This window comes from Peromyscus eremicus, chromosome 10 (assembly GCF_949786415.1).
Source record: "Peromyscus eremicus chromosome 10, PerEre_H2_v1, whole genome shotgun sequence".
Classification (NCBI taxonomy): domain Eukaryota; kingdom Metazoa; phylum Chordata; class Mammalia; order Rodentia; family Cricetidae; genus Peromyscus; species Peromyscus eremicus.
The window spans coordinates 85,925,616-85,940,017 of NC_081426.1; the positions used below are offsets into that span (position 1 = coordinate 85,925,616).

The window sequence follows — 14,402 nt, forward strand, 5'->3', positions numbered from 1 at the left end:
AAGCTAGTCTTGAAATAGTAGGCTCTCTGTGTCTTTCCCTCACTTTGCTGTGCTTTCCCTGTCACCAGGTGAACACAGTCTTTGTCTCTGAGATGCTTGCTGTTCGTGTCCTTGCAGATTCTGGAAGATGACTGACATTGGAGACACATTAACAAACGGCTTTCACCATTGTCTCGGACTCTGACCCTCTGAAACCGTAAGCCCCAAATTCAATGCTTTCTTCTTATACGTTACCTTGATTTTATCACAGTAATACAAAAGTAACTAAAAGAGTAGGCATGCGACCTTTGAATGTTCTTCCAAATCCTCTGCTCTTGTACCAATGATCATCAGGGCAAGAAGCACAGAAGCAGGCAGACATTTTGAGGTGTAATGAGAGAGAGAGACTGAGATAGAGAAAGACTGGGGATGTCACAAAAGCTTGCCCACAGAGACACACCTCCTCCAACAAGGCCACACTTTCTAATCTTTCTCAAACAGCTCCACAAACTGGAGACCAAATATTCAAACATATGAGCCTATAGGGACCATTCTCATTCAAACTGTCAAATTCCACTCCCTGGTCCCCATAGGCTTGTGTCCATATCATAATGTAAAATGTGTCTAGATCATCTTCAAAAGTCTCCATTCTTTCATAATCTCTATACTGTTTAAAAATCCAAAGTCCAAATTCTCTTCTGAGACTCAAAGCTTTGTATCCCCCTGTTAAAAAAAATTACATACTTTCAACATAAAATGGCCCAGAATACACATTATCATTCCAAAAGAAAAGACTAGGGACATAGTGAGGAAATGCAGGGCTAAAACAAGATTGAAACCCAGCAAGGCAAACTACAAAGCCTATAGCTCTGTGTCAAATGTAAAAAGGTTTTGATGACTCCATTCTCTCAGTTTTGTTGACTGCAACACTCTTGTCTCTTTTGGGCTGGTTTCATTCCCCATGTGGAGCATTTTTTGGCAGGTGTCCCATGGCTGTGACATCTCCAGTATCTTGTGGTCTCCAACACAATCCAGGCTTCACTTTCACAGCTTCATGCAATGGCCTCTTAAGGCCTCCAGGCAGGAACTTCCTTTCCAAATGCCTTTCTCACAGGCTGTTCTTAACTATGGAGGAAGATTCCACAATACCTTTAGTATTATATCCTTCGTGCCTCTAAGGACAGAACCTCGTGGACAACACTGCCATGATGCTTGACGTCTTGGGGTGGAGACTGGAACCCTTAAATCATATTTCCAGAAGTTTTGATAATTGTTTTTTAGGAACAGAGGTCTTTTTCCCCTCAAGTTGGAAGCATAACTGGCTGAGGGCTTTTCCCGAGGGCACCCCTCCCTTTATTCCATGTAGGATTAGGTCTGTCCTTATCTCTTTCAGCATAAGCCGTGGCTCTAACATTAAATTCTCTGGTTCTCTTTTTCACTTTACACTGTACACTTTTTTGCTTTTTTCCCTGTTTGCTCATTTCCATAGTAGTTCTTCATAAGAGTGATTACTAATAAGCAAGCAACAGTCAAGTTAATTCAATACTTTTCAATTTAGCCTCAGGTGAATTCACAGGACAAGGGAAAAAGCATCTTCAGTCTTTGTCAAAGTATCACAAGAATAGTCTCTAGCCCACTTGCTAACATTATTCCCCATTTTTGTTTATGTCTCACATATCTGAGACTTGGGCCAGTAGTGACCATTAACCAAAAGAGGGGAGAGAAAAAGCATAGCTTCAGTAAAAGCCACCTTTCTTTTGCCAAAAGGCCATAACGAATATAGAGTAGAGAGGCAGAAATCTTTCAGGCAATAAATACTCTGACCTCAGCTAAATATCGTAGCTAAACTGTGATGCCATCTCATCCATTCCAGCAAAGGTCACGTGGGAACTTCCTTTGCTTGAATGTTGTAAGAGAAAACTCATCAGACAAACCCATACTCCTTTCCTAAGTAGCAAGTAAGGAGAGATCTGTTCCCTCCTGGGTCATAGCAGAGAAGCAGAAAGCCATGACTCTCAGTACAGTCCAGCAACAATAAGGCAACCATTCTGCCCCTCCCCCAGAATCTGTAGAAGCTGTGTTGGGAGCTGTATTAGGAGTCATGAAGCACTCCTGTGTCTTCTGTGTAAAGCTTAGTAGAGAGCCAAACTCCCCGTCACATCTAAGGATGGACTTTACCCAACTGTTTTATGGAGTGATGTCAAAGAAATAAGGATAAAACTGAAAGTCATATAAGGTTCAATTCATGGCATAGTAGTTAAAATCTCCAGGTTCTAATTGGAAATTACTCATGCCGTTGGGAACCAGAACAATCTCAACTTTAGCCTAAAAAGCAAATAATAAAATTTAAAACAGAAATCTCAGAGTTTCTAAAATTATGTAGCAAAGATTTAAAATAAATCAGAAAACAAAGGTTCTTCAACAAATCATATGGAATGTTCATGAGACAAAAATATAGACTGAGACAAAAGCCTGTGGCTGTCTAGATCATCGACCCTCAGGGAAAACCCAACACTATCATTCTGCTAAATGGACATGGTTATAAATTGCCCCACAAGTTCTTATCTTTATACTCATAGATTAGCCAACTCTTACCAGAGAAGCTTCTTTTTACAGCAGATGGTAATCAGTACAGAGACCACAAACTGGCCAATGTGCAGAGTATAAGAGACCGTGGAGTGTTCAGCTACAAATGGACACATCTATATCACATCTTGTCCTTACCAGGCTCAGGGATCACTGTGGGGTAAACAGAGAGATTGTAAGATCAGCTAAGCCAGACATTTTTATGTTTCTCAAGTTACTGTAGCAAAAGTTTCACAGGGTATGTCTGAGAATGAGAAACTCACTTATTTTAGTTTTTGTCAGCAAGATAAAGATTCAGGATAAATCCCCAAGAAGAAGGCATTTATGCACCCCCCCCCAAAAAAAAAACCCCAACACTTTAGCCTTTACTTTCAGACTAATATTTAGAAAAATCCTACATTTTAAGTGTACTTCGTAGGTCCAACTTTGCTTACTCACATGTGTTTACGCTTGAGAGATTCTGCAGTGTGCATTGAGAGTTGAGTTAGCACATTTCCTTTAAAAGACGTGATGAGTTGCCTCCAAAGAAAACAAAGGTAGCCTGATATGGTTCACTTATTATCTATGACTAGATCAAAATTTCTATCAGTATCAGATGGCTCTAGCTCTCAAGGGTTTGCGGTCCCCACCTTCCTTTTAGGAGAGATGGTGTCAGTTTAAAATTAATTACTTAAATGTGAAACAAATCAAAAGATAAAACAAATCAGCCTGTTAAGACAAACATTAAAAATCAAATTATGCTCTCAAAATAGGCAATTTACAGCTTGGAAGGGTAATTGGCAAACCTGAAATGCATACAAATAGTTGAAATTACCAACTCAAGTGGTATATTACCTATTGGTGGGTATAATTTGACAATGACTCTTGCAAAAGGGTAGAGATCCTATCATTTTTCATATTTAACAGCAATATATGGGATAGCACTCTGTCTGGAAGGCTGAAGGCAGATTAAATAGAAGAACGAGCCTTAGCTAAAAGAGAAAAGGGTGTCTGAGTTGACACCAGGATGAGGCAGAGCGGTTTTAAAGTTTTACAGTCCTGTGTAAAGGAACACTCTCTCAGGGTCAGCTACTGAGCACAGTGGTCTGGTGAGTCATTTGAGCAGGTTGAACTGACTGATTTCCAAGGGAGGACAGGATGCATCCTGAGTGACAGGAGCCATCATGAATCATCTCAGAAGTGACGCCATTGACTACACTGTTATTTACCACATCCTATTTCCGGTTCGAAAGCAAAGAAGTCATCATATGCACATTTAGAAATTTCTGTATTGACATTACATTCCTCCAACAAGGCAAGGTCTCCCATGGGGAGTCTATAGAGCCTGGTACATTCAGTTGAGGCAGGTTCAAGGCTCTCCCCCTGAATCAAGGCTGTGCAAGGTGTCCCACCATAGGTAGGGAGCTCCAAAAAAGCCAGCTCATGCACCAGGGATAGATCCTGATCCCACTACCAGAGGGCCCCTTAAGCAGAACAAGCTACATAACTGTCTGGCTTATGCAGAGGGCCTTGTCCAGTCCCATGCAGGCTCCACAGCTGTTGGTCTAAAGTTCATGATTCCCACTAATTTGGTTTGGTTATCTCTGTAGGCTTCCCCATCATGATCTTGATGCCCCTTGCTCATAAAATCTCTCTTCTTTCTCTTTGACTGGACTCCTAGAGCTTGGCCTGGTGCTTGGGTGTGGATCTCTGAATCTGCCTCCATCAGTTACTGGATGAAGGCTCTGTGATGACAGTTAGGGTACTCGCTGATCTGATTATTGGGGTAAGCTAGTTCAGGCGCCCTCTCTAGTATTGCTAGTAATCTAAGTTGGGGTCATCCTTGTGGATTCCTGGGAACCTCCCCAGCACCTGGCCTCTCTTCATCCCCATGACATCACCTTCCATCATGGTATCTCCCTCACTGCTCCCCACTCTGTCCCTGCTCCAGGGATGGTTGAGCTGGAGCAGGTTCTATGAGTCTTAACTCAGATCTTTATGCTTGCGTTAGTAAACACAATCCCAAATGAGCGATCTTTCCAGCCATTGTGATTTCACTTTTCATGAATCATTCTTTTCGCATATTCTCATTTTTTTTTGCCTAACCCAGAGACTCACGAAGACTCTTTTCCTTAGTTTTCATCTCAAAGTTTTATCAACCTCAGTTTTTTAATAGAGTGTAAGACAACCTAAAACTTTTCTCTTTGCCTGTGGACAACCACTTGTCACTGTTTCTTGAAGAGATTACTCTTCCATGGCTGGATTGTTTTCACAGCAGAATTCTTTACAGCAGTTTACAGAAAACAGATATCTGCTAGATGAGATCTGCTTACCAGGATAAAAATCAGGAACCCATTTATAAGTAGTTCTATCAGGTACAGAATAATTGTTTATAGGTCTTCCCAGCAAACATAAATTTGTTGATGACCAAAGATGTTAATATCTTTGGGCATAATGACCCTTAGAAAATGATTGTGAGGAAGTGAATGAACAAATGAACATGGAAATATTTCACTAGCATGTGTAGGTCACTATTTTTCATCCTTCTAAGATGGTCATTCCTTTATTTGTAACTGTGGATTTAAATACTCTTTATTTAGCATTCACTGTGTTGGACACAGCAAGAGAAGACCCAGGGAGTCTAGGGGATTTTAGGACTTTTTTTTTGGACCCTGTATTTTATAAAGTTCCTAAGAATTTCTGTAAGATTGGGTGTCAGGTACCAAGAGTAATAAAATGTGATTTGAGGTGGGGTGTGTGTGTGTGTGTGTGTGTGTGTGTGTGTGAGAGAGAGAGAGAGAGAGAGAGAGAGAGAGAGAGAGAGAGAGAGAGAGAGAGAGAGAGAGAAAGAGAGAGAGAGAGAGAGAGAGAGAGAGGACGCATGTGGTGTGTTTGTATGTCTGTGATGTCTGTGCATGGGTGTATGTGTGTATACACATGTCCATATGCGTGTGTGCATTGCTTGCTTGCACTTTTTTTTTTTTTTTTTTTTGGTTTTTCGAGACAGGGTTTCTCTGTGTAGCTTTGCGCCTTTTCCTGGAACTCACTTGGTAGCCCAGGCTGGCCTCGAACTCACAGAGATCCGCCTGGCTCTGCCTCCCGAGTGCTGGGATTAAAGGCGTGCGCCACCACCGCCCGGCTGCTTGCACTTCTTAATGGTCATTTTCCCTACACTTTTGTTCCTGGATCAATCCCAATGATTTAAGTATGAGCTGTAATCTATGACAGCATGGGTGAATTACTAACGTAATTCTGAAAAGCTACTCTGCTGTGTGGTGATATATTGTGTACCATAATAAACTTTACCCGAATGAAGATCAGAGGACAGAACAAGCCACTAGATTAAACACAGAGGCTAGGCAGTGGTGGCACACACCTTTAACCTAGCACTCAGGAGGCAGAGATCAGTCTGTCTCTCTGTGAGTTCAAAGCCACCCTGGACTACATGAGGTTGACTCAGTCTAGGAGAGAAACAGAGGCAAGCAGTTGTGGCACACACCTTTAATCCCAGAACTTGAGATCTCAAGCCTTTGCCTGGGAAGCATGCAAGCCTTTAATCCAAGGAAGTGATGGCTGGGCAGAGAAAGGAATATAAGGTGTGAGGAGACAGGAGCTAGAGGGTTTTTCAGTCTGAGGAGTTGATGAGGTAAGAGGTGGTGGCTGTGGCTTGTTCCTTTGTCTCTCTGATCTTTCAGCATTTACCCTAATATCTGGTACCAGGATTTTTATTGCAAGATCTTTTTAGAATTCATGTTATAGCTGTGACCAAGGGAATACCTAGAAATAAAGTATTTAATTATTTGGTAATAGTTGAATGCATAGAAGCTTTTCTTGACAATGTGAATGAAAATCGAGTCTAATTCATTTTACAGTGGTGGCAAAATTGAGAGTTGCTTCTTGCAAGTTATAGTGCTTACAGTGTTGGGTTTATACCATTGTTCTGTGGGAGATGTTTGTGACCAAGTACATATGACATGGTAAGCTGGAGACTTGGTCACCTGAGACCTTCCTTAATATATATAGACAACAGTCCAAACAGGCTTTGGCCATCACGCATTCTTAGGTGCCTTATATTTGTTCTGAATATCAAATCCAAATCCCCATTCTTAAAGCAAAGAACAAATATATAAAGCTTAGAACAAACCTTGTTTTGGTGGAAATGCTCTATTATTATTTACTTTATTTGTCCTATTATTTCTAGATTGTTAATAATATTATGAATGATTTTTAATACGTATAGATTGCACAAAAGTCAGCCTTCAAAAATACTATGGACTAGAATGTGACAGCTGTTTGAAGGAGCACACACCTTCAAGTACTCAGAATTTTGTAGCCTTTCAAAAGTGGGATATGCATTATCTTTTATACTACGTTTTTGACTCTTTTGATGCCAAAGCTATAGTATCTGTTTTTATTTTGCTAAGAGAAGAGAATATGATTTCTTTTGTTATCTGCCCATCACTTGCAAGGTAGAGATACTGCAGCATTTGGGTTTCAACCATCTCTATTTGGGGTGTTAAGGTTTGATTAGGACTAGTGATACTTTATCTGTGGCTTGTGTTCGCTGTACATTATTCTATTTAGTTAGATAACATTGTCATTGGCTTGTCCACTCTTCAGTTTTCCCAATAATTTGTAAGCAATTTAGGTTTAATCCATTAATTTTCTAAGTTGTAAATTATCCATTTTGAGATTGTAATTTGTTTTTAATGCATGCCTTAAACTATGATTTGTTTCATGTTTATAATTAATTTTGAGCTTTAAAAATAAAATTGCATGACAAATCATTATTTGCAATGCCACTTCCATAGACAGCAAAGCTAAAAATTTGTCACAAAAGCCAACTTTGGTGTTTTTAAGGAAAGCTATAGCATCTAAAACTGAGTAAGACAAAGTCACAGCATTGCTTGATTACAGCAGGCACAGTTTTACCTTAGAGCAGCTCCACTAGTCTCTAAACAACTCTTCTATGTGCTGTGTCATTATCTGCTAGTATGTAACAACCTCTCTAAAGTCTTTAAATAGCGTTATTTGGGGTTGCTAAGATGGCTCAGTAGGTAAATGTGCTTTCTGCAGAGGCTGACACTCTGAGTTCAGTTCTGGGACCCATGCTGTGGAAGGAGAGAACCAGCTCTCCAGAGTTGGCCTCTGACCTCCATTCACATGCTGTGGAACATGAGCACACTAAATAAATGCAAACTAAGCCATTTATTATTTTTCATCTCTCTGTCTGTCTCTGTCTCTCTCTCTCTCTGTTTCTCTCTGTCTCTGTCTCTGTCTCTCTGTCTCTCTCTCTCTCTCTCTCTCTCTGTGTGTGTGTGTGTGTGTGTGTGTGTGTGTGTGTGTGTGTGTAAATTGTGTGGGACCTGCCCTACTTTTTACCCCAGGGTACTCTTGAAGAGTGAGAGATAAGAGATTTAGATAGAAGTACAGAGGGGAAAGAGAAAGACAAAAACACAGGATAGCCTTGGGAGGGCCTGGATCCTTATCCACCAGTCCAAAACTTTGTTCAAAAGGGCTTTTATGACAATGCCAAGGAATGAGGCAAAAGACCTGCCTATTGCTAGATACAGCCAAGTGTAGACCCTTCCAAACATCTGGCACCCAGGCCCATGCTCCAATCATCCTCTTATACAGCCCTGCTGGTAAAGAAAGTTCATATCTCACCAGGAAACCTCTGTGGGCTCCAACAGTAAATCTATAAGTGGCCTGGTTTGTAGCTAGAGTTTTCCTGCCTGGCCCACCTCAGGACAAATCTCTGTCACCCACCAGTCCCACAGCCATTCAGACCCAACCAAGTAAACACAGAGACTTATATTGGTTACAAACTGTATGGCCGTGGCAGGCTTCTTGCTAACTGTTCTTACAGCTTAAATTAATCCATTTCTATTAACCTATACCTTGCCACATGGCTCGTGGCTTACCGGCATCTTCACATGCGGCTTGTCATGGTGGCGGCTGGCAGTGTCTCCCTCTCTCAGCCTTCCACTTCCCAGAATTCTCTTCTCTGCTTGTCCCACCTATCCTTCCTGCCTGGCTACTGGCCAATCAGTGTTTTATTTACTAACCAATCAGAGCAACACATTTGACATACAGAACATCCCACAGCACTGGTTGATCTTGCTTAGACTAGCTCAGTCTCTTACAACTGAAAAGCTAGCATCTGAAAACTGAGTGGTTATTGGATGGGTTGATGAGAACACTGGATGCTATCTCTGCTAACATTTGACATGTTGGCCAATGGCTTGCTCATGGAGATGGTTGTAGATAAAGCTTGAAGAGGAAGAAACATGGAAAACCTCTTCATGACACAGTGAGCAAACCAACTTAAATGGTTTGATTCACAAAGTTGAGACTTATGTTGTAAACATCTTCATGAATTATATGGCAATTCTGTTCCCAGAAAATTAAGATTCAGCAGCTGGAACTGAGGCTGGTCTGTCACATGGCATCACAGTCATGAAGGAAATGAATGTCAGTGGCCTGCTCACTTTCTTACTTCTATTCAGTCTGGGACCCAAACTCATGAAATGGTACCATCCACATTTAGGGTGAGTCTCTCCTCCTAATTTAAACCTCTCTGAAAATGCTTTCAAACAGATTATGTCCAGAGGTCTTTATCCTAGGTTTATTTTAAATCCCCTGAAGTTGACAAGACCAACCATCACAAGTCCATACCTTGCCGACTGACACTCAACCCCATCAGTTTTAAGTCAATGCATTCCACTGCTAGTCCCGAATGTCTCATGTTTATTTCATAATATAAAGTGAACTACTCATTTCTGAAAGCCTCCATAGTCTTTATCAGTCCTAACACTGTTAAAAAAAAAGTCCAAAGTCTCTTCTTTGGCTCAACTTGAACTCTATTTTGAACCCTTATGAAATCAAAACACAGCTTTTGTACTATCAGTATGTAATGGTACAGAAGAAATATTTTCATTCCAAATGAAGGAATGGGGGTGAAGGAGGGAAACCAGGTCAAAACAAACTTGAAACCCAGCAGGGCAAGCGCCAAACCCAGCAGCTCCAAGTTCAGCGATTTGGGTTCATGATGGAACGGTTTGGGAAATAGCACATCTTTAGGTTTGTCACCTGTAACACAAGTAACCTTTTATGTTGGGCTGGCTCTGTTCCATGCCTGCAGCTTTCCATGAAAGATGCTCCACTGTCCTACTTTCTCTCAAATCCTTGGGTCTCTATTACAGTTTGGACTTTATCTTCACAGCTTTACACAGTGGCCTCTTAGGGTTTCCTGCAAGCAATCCAACCTTGCTACACATAGCCTGCCCTTCGTGACTCTCTGGACCTTAACTACATGCCTCCATTATTCACACCTCTCACATATCTGATTTCTGTGAAATGGGTTCTATGGATGATGTTGGCAAGTCCTGTCAGCTCAAGGTGTAGCCTCGCCTGCTTTGACCACAGTCTCTACGCACCTTGAAGGCAGAGTCTCCAGAGGACTGCTCCAGACAGTTGTTTTCAAGCAGGGGGCCCCTCTGATGGCGTTCTCACTCTAGGCCCTGTCAAATCACTTCACAAGCTGAAGCCATTACTAGGTACAGCCTTCTCCTCTGGGCACCTTTCCCAGTCTCGGTGCAGAACAAGAGATGTCTGCCTCCTAACACTCTCTCCTTCGTATTTGCACATAGTTGGTCTGCACTGTCCCTGTCTGCCGCTCCATCCACTCATGCTCCTTTCCTCACCACAGGGCATATTTTTACATCATTCTGTCCTCTCCCTCATCTTCCTCTCTGTACATCTGAATAACAGCAACGAGAAGTAACCATGCCACTGTCGGGTGTTATCCTGTCATGAAATTCCCTCCATCAAAGAACTGAGTTTATGTACTTTTAAATTCAGCCTTTTCCAAGTTTTCAGGAATGAAGCCAAGTTCTTCACTGGAATCTAACATAAACAGCCTCTAGACTAGTTCCCAGCAGGGTCCTGTTCCACTCTGAAGCTCTATGAGCCACAACACCGCTGTTCCCATTTCTGTTGGCATTCTGGTCTTCCAAACGCTCCCTGGCATGGTCCATCAGGCTCTGCTTACAGCATTCTTGGACTTCTGTCTAGCCTGTAGCTCCAAACCCTTCTAAACCTTCCTCCAAACTAGTTCCAAAAGCCTAGGAACCCTGTGGTGAGTTTATCATGTCATGTTCTGTTTTAGTTACATTTGTCACTTTCAGTGACACAACACACAACAAGAGAACTTAAGGAAGGAAGGCCTCATTTTGGTTCACAGCTTGAAGATCTCGTCTAGTGCAGCAGGAAGGAGAGGTGGTAACAGCAGCTCTGGCTGTGGCCACAGGAGCTTGAGGAAACTGGCAACATTTTTTTTTTTTTTGCAGTCATACAGATGTGAATTCTAGTGTTCCACCTGCTTTATCCATTGCTCACAATTAAAACTAACCACCACAACCTTATTTGGTAAACTAGTAGCACTATGTAGTTTTTCCTTGCTTGTCAATAGAGGTGAAAGATATTCAAGTATAGACTAGGTTAGACAAGTGACTGATGTCAGCTGATGTTAACCCGATTGTGAACATTTTGTGCTTTCTGTAGCATGCCATTCTGGATCTCTGGTATGTACCACAGTGTGGAGGTGGGGGAAAAGGTAAGGGGACAAAGAGAAGCAGGTAGTTATCAGAAGGATGGAGTGAGAGAGAAAGAAAGCAAGAATATCTATCTGAATTCAAACTGGGACTATGGGAAAAAGGGTCACTGGTGGTTGAGATTAGGTCCCTCTTCTAATAAAAATTTACTGAGTAGTTCTTGTAACTTGACATAAATTAGAGAGACCCGGGGAGAGAGAACCTCAGTTTAGGATGTGCCTCCATCAGACTGGCTTGGGGCATATATCTGTGAGTCATTTCCTTGATTAATGGATGTGGGAGGGTCCAGCGCACTATGGAAGATACCACTCCGGGTTAGGTGGTCCTAAATTGTAGGAGAAAGCAAGCTGAGCATGAGCAAGGAATAAAGGGCAAGCCAGTAAGCAGCATTACTCCCTGATCTGTTTCAGTTCCTGCCTCCGGGTTTCTGCCTTCCCTTGATGATGGACTGTAACCTGTAAGGTGAAATGAATTTTCTCCTCAAGCTGGTTGTTATAGAGGGAAGTTTCTCTGTGTCCCGCCTGGCCCTGTGGTCTGGACAAATCTCTCTCACTAGCAGTCCCACAGCTGCTTATAAAATAATTACACAGAGGCTTATATTAATTACAAACTGTATGGCCTATGGCTTCAGCTTCTTGCTAGATAGCGCTTTCATCTTAAATTAATCCATTCCTATTAATCTACATGTTGCCATGTGGCTGTGGTGTTACCAGTAGGCTGGCATCTTGTTGCTCCTTCAGCAGCAGGCTGGTATCTCTCTGGACTCTGTCCTTCTTCTCTCTGCATCTCTGCTTAGATATCCTGCCTGACTGTAAGCTCTCTTGCCATAGGACAAAACGGCTTTATTTATTATCCAATGGGAGCCACACATATTTATAGCATACAGAAAGACATTCTACAGCAGGTCGTGGTCAATGTTCTATCACAGCAACTAAAAGGAAACCAAGACAATAAGAATTAGAAAAATATCATATATTGGATTAAATCCAGGTTAATTGCCTAATCTATAAAGTCACAGAACATATCCAGAACAATTTAGGAAAAATAAAACTAAGGATCAAATAAAACTAAAAAAGACTGAACATTGTAATACACTGCCTCTCACAAATATACATTTAGTGGCTTATATCATAGCAATAACATGTTATTAATATTATTTACCTTTTAAACAATAAATTAATTTTGTATAACAGTACCTAGATCACCGACCACATTTGTGGTATCTTATTTTGATATTAGTGCTAGGTTGGCTCTGGGTTTGGAAGAGATTGGTAGCAAAAGTATATTTGTTTTCATTTGAAGAAGGGACTCTGCCTCCAATTTCAAAGGAGAAAGAAGCCTAAGAACCAGAAACAGCATACATATATACTATATTTCATAATTGAAAATCATTTCCCAGACATGTAATGATGTCATTATTTTTCAGAACAGCCAATCATAGGAAAAGCACAATCTTGACTATGGTACCCATTTCAACACATGAAAAGTCTACAGTGCACACTGTTTCTAGTCATTTAATGTTTTATTAATAAACCCAAGAAGCAAAAGTTAACCCATAAAAAAAAACAATGATCAATTCAGAAAAATAAATAATCAATCAATGCAAATTAGTCATTTGCAAGAGTTCACCTACTAAGTCAATGGAAGCTTTATTTAAGCATATTATACTATTTTTAAGGTGAAGTTTTTGATAGATTGCTTACTTGACAAGTGGTTGCATATATAGGGACATCTGAAGTTGATTTTTAAATAAGACCTATATTATCATGTAAATGTTCCCTAAGCTCCCATTAGGAAAGACTTAAAAATAGTTAAGAAACAGAAAGATTCGGGAGTGGGGAAGGCTAGATATCTAATTCTAGCTCTTGAATATGTAATTTGGAGTTTTATTTTGATGAAATGCCATCTTTAGTATTCCTTTTTTCCCCTCCACAACAAGCAAAGGCGGTGCTCACTTTGCTGTATTCTCCGCTTGCCTTGTCCGCGTTATCTTTCTCTACCACACACTCATGCTCGGCAGCTCAGACTAACCACAAATAGAAATACATTTCTTAGCAGCTGCTACCAGAATTCTAAAAATATACTCTTTATTTTTTTTTCTTACAGAATTTCAAACCTTCTGGGCTTCTTCCCAGTGCTAAATTCTGTCGACTGGTTTGACTAGGGGAAAGAGAGAAAGAGGTGTTGCATTTTAAAATAATTCTTTTCTAAACACTCAGAAAGGTAATAGTCTTAATGATTTTTACAAAGTGCATCTGTTACCTTCACCCAAGGTTTTCTCTCAAACGTTTGCTCTCCATTTTGCCTTAGCTTCTTGCCTCTTTGCACAACCATTATTTAAGCATTTGGCTTGTTGGAAAGCAAATTTAGTGTAGGCCAAGTCTGAGCAGCAGTGGGGCACCTAGCTGGTATACATTGAACTGAACTTCCCATCGTATTACTGAGGGAGAGAACTCCCTGCCCTGGAGAGGCTCAGCCTCTCCTAGAGCTTAATATTTTACTACCAAATCTAGCACATTCTTTTGCATTCCCCAAATAGTGTATGCATTCCTAATTACCTAATGATGGAGTAATAAGAAGTTCTAGAGACTTTCTGCACTATTATACTCTATGACATGAATGTGGAGGAACCTGAGAAGACTCATATCCATCCTGCCCACCAGTGTCTCTTCCCAGTGTACATTCTGACTAATACCCATGCCCTGATTCAGACACTGTGTTTGTTGGAAAACTAGAACTGGACTTCAGGTAGCTCTCAGTTCGATTCTCATGTTCCTTAGAATTTGCTTTCTTTTCTCTGCACTCTGCATTATTAATCTGAGTTTTTTGTTCCACTAAGAAGGAAAAAAAAGTTTTCTCAGATCTTTTTGATCACTGGCCATCAAACATTAGAGCTACTGATCTCTAAAGACTGCCCAAATCTTGACCCTGTTATTGCTCCTTTTTTGTGGCATGTTACTGGGTGGTCTGTGTCACTGTGGAACACAAATACACAGTGGCCAGAAGTTGGGTTAACGCTGTTGCAAAGCCACGGAGTTCTGATCCAGAATCTCGCAAATTGGTGGGTACCCATACACATCTACCCTGTCCAGACACACAGAACAAGAGAAAATGTCCTCCTTAATTAGAAACAAATAAGTTATTTTCATGGTGAGGTTGAAGGAGATGGAGTTGTGTTCTTACAGTGTTCTTACAGTAACACTATATACCACCAGGGTGACCCTGAGACCTCTTTATACTCCT

General features: G+C 41.0%; 1 long non-coding RNA gene across 2 annotated transcripts in view; it reads left to right on the forward strand.

The window, feature by feature from the left end:
• The window catches only part of LOC131920370 (uncharacterized), a 121,762-nt gene that overhangs the window by 98,853 nt on the left and 8,507 nt on the right, over positions 1–14,402 (forward strand). The window contains exon 3 of one of the 2 annotated variants that reach the window (XR_009381640.1): positions 69–196. This is a non-coding gene — a long non-coding RNA (uncharacterized LOC131920370). The remainder of the gene's footprint in view (positions 1–68; positions 197–14,402) is intronic. The other variant, XR_009381641.1, reaches the window with a different exon arrangement.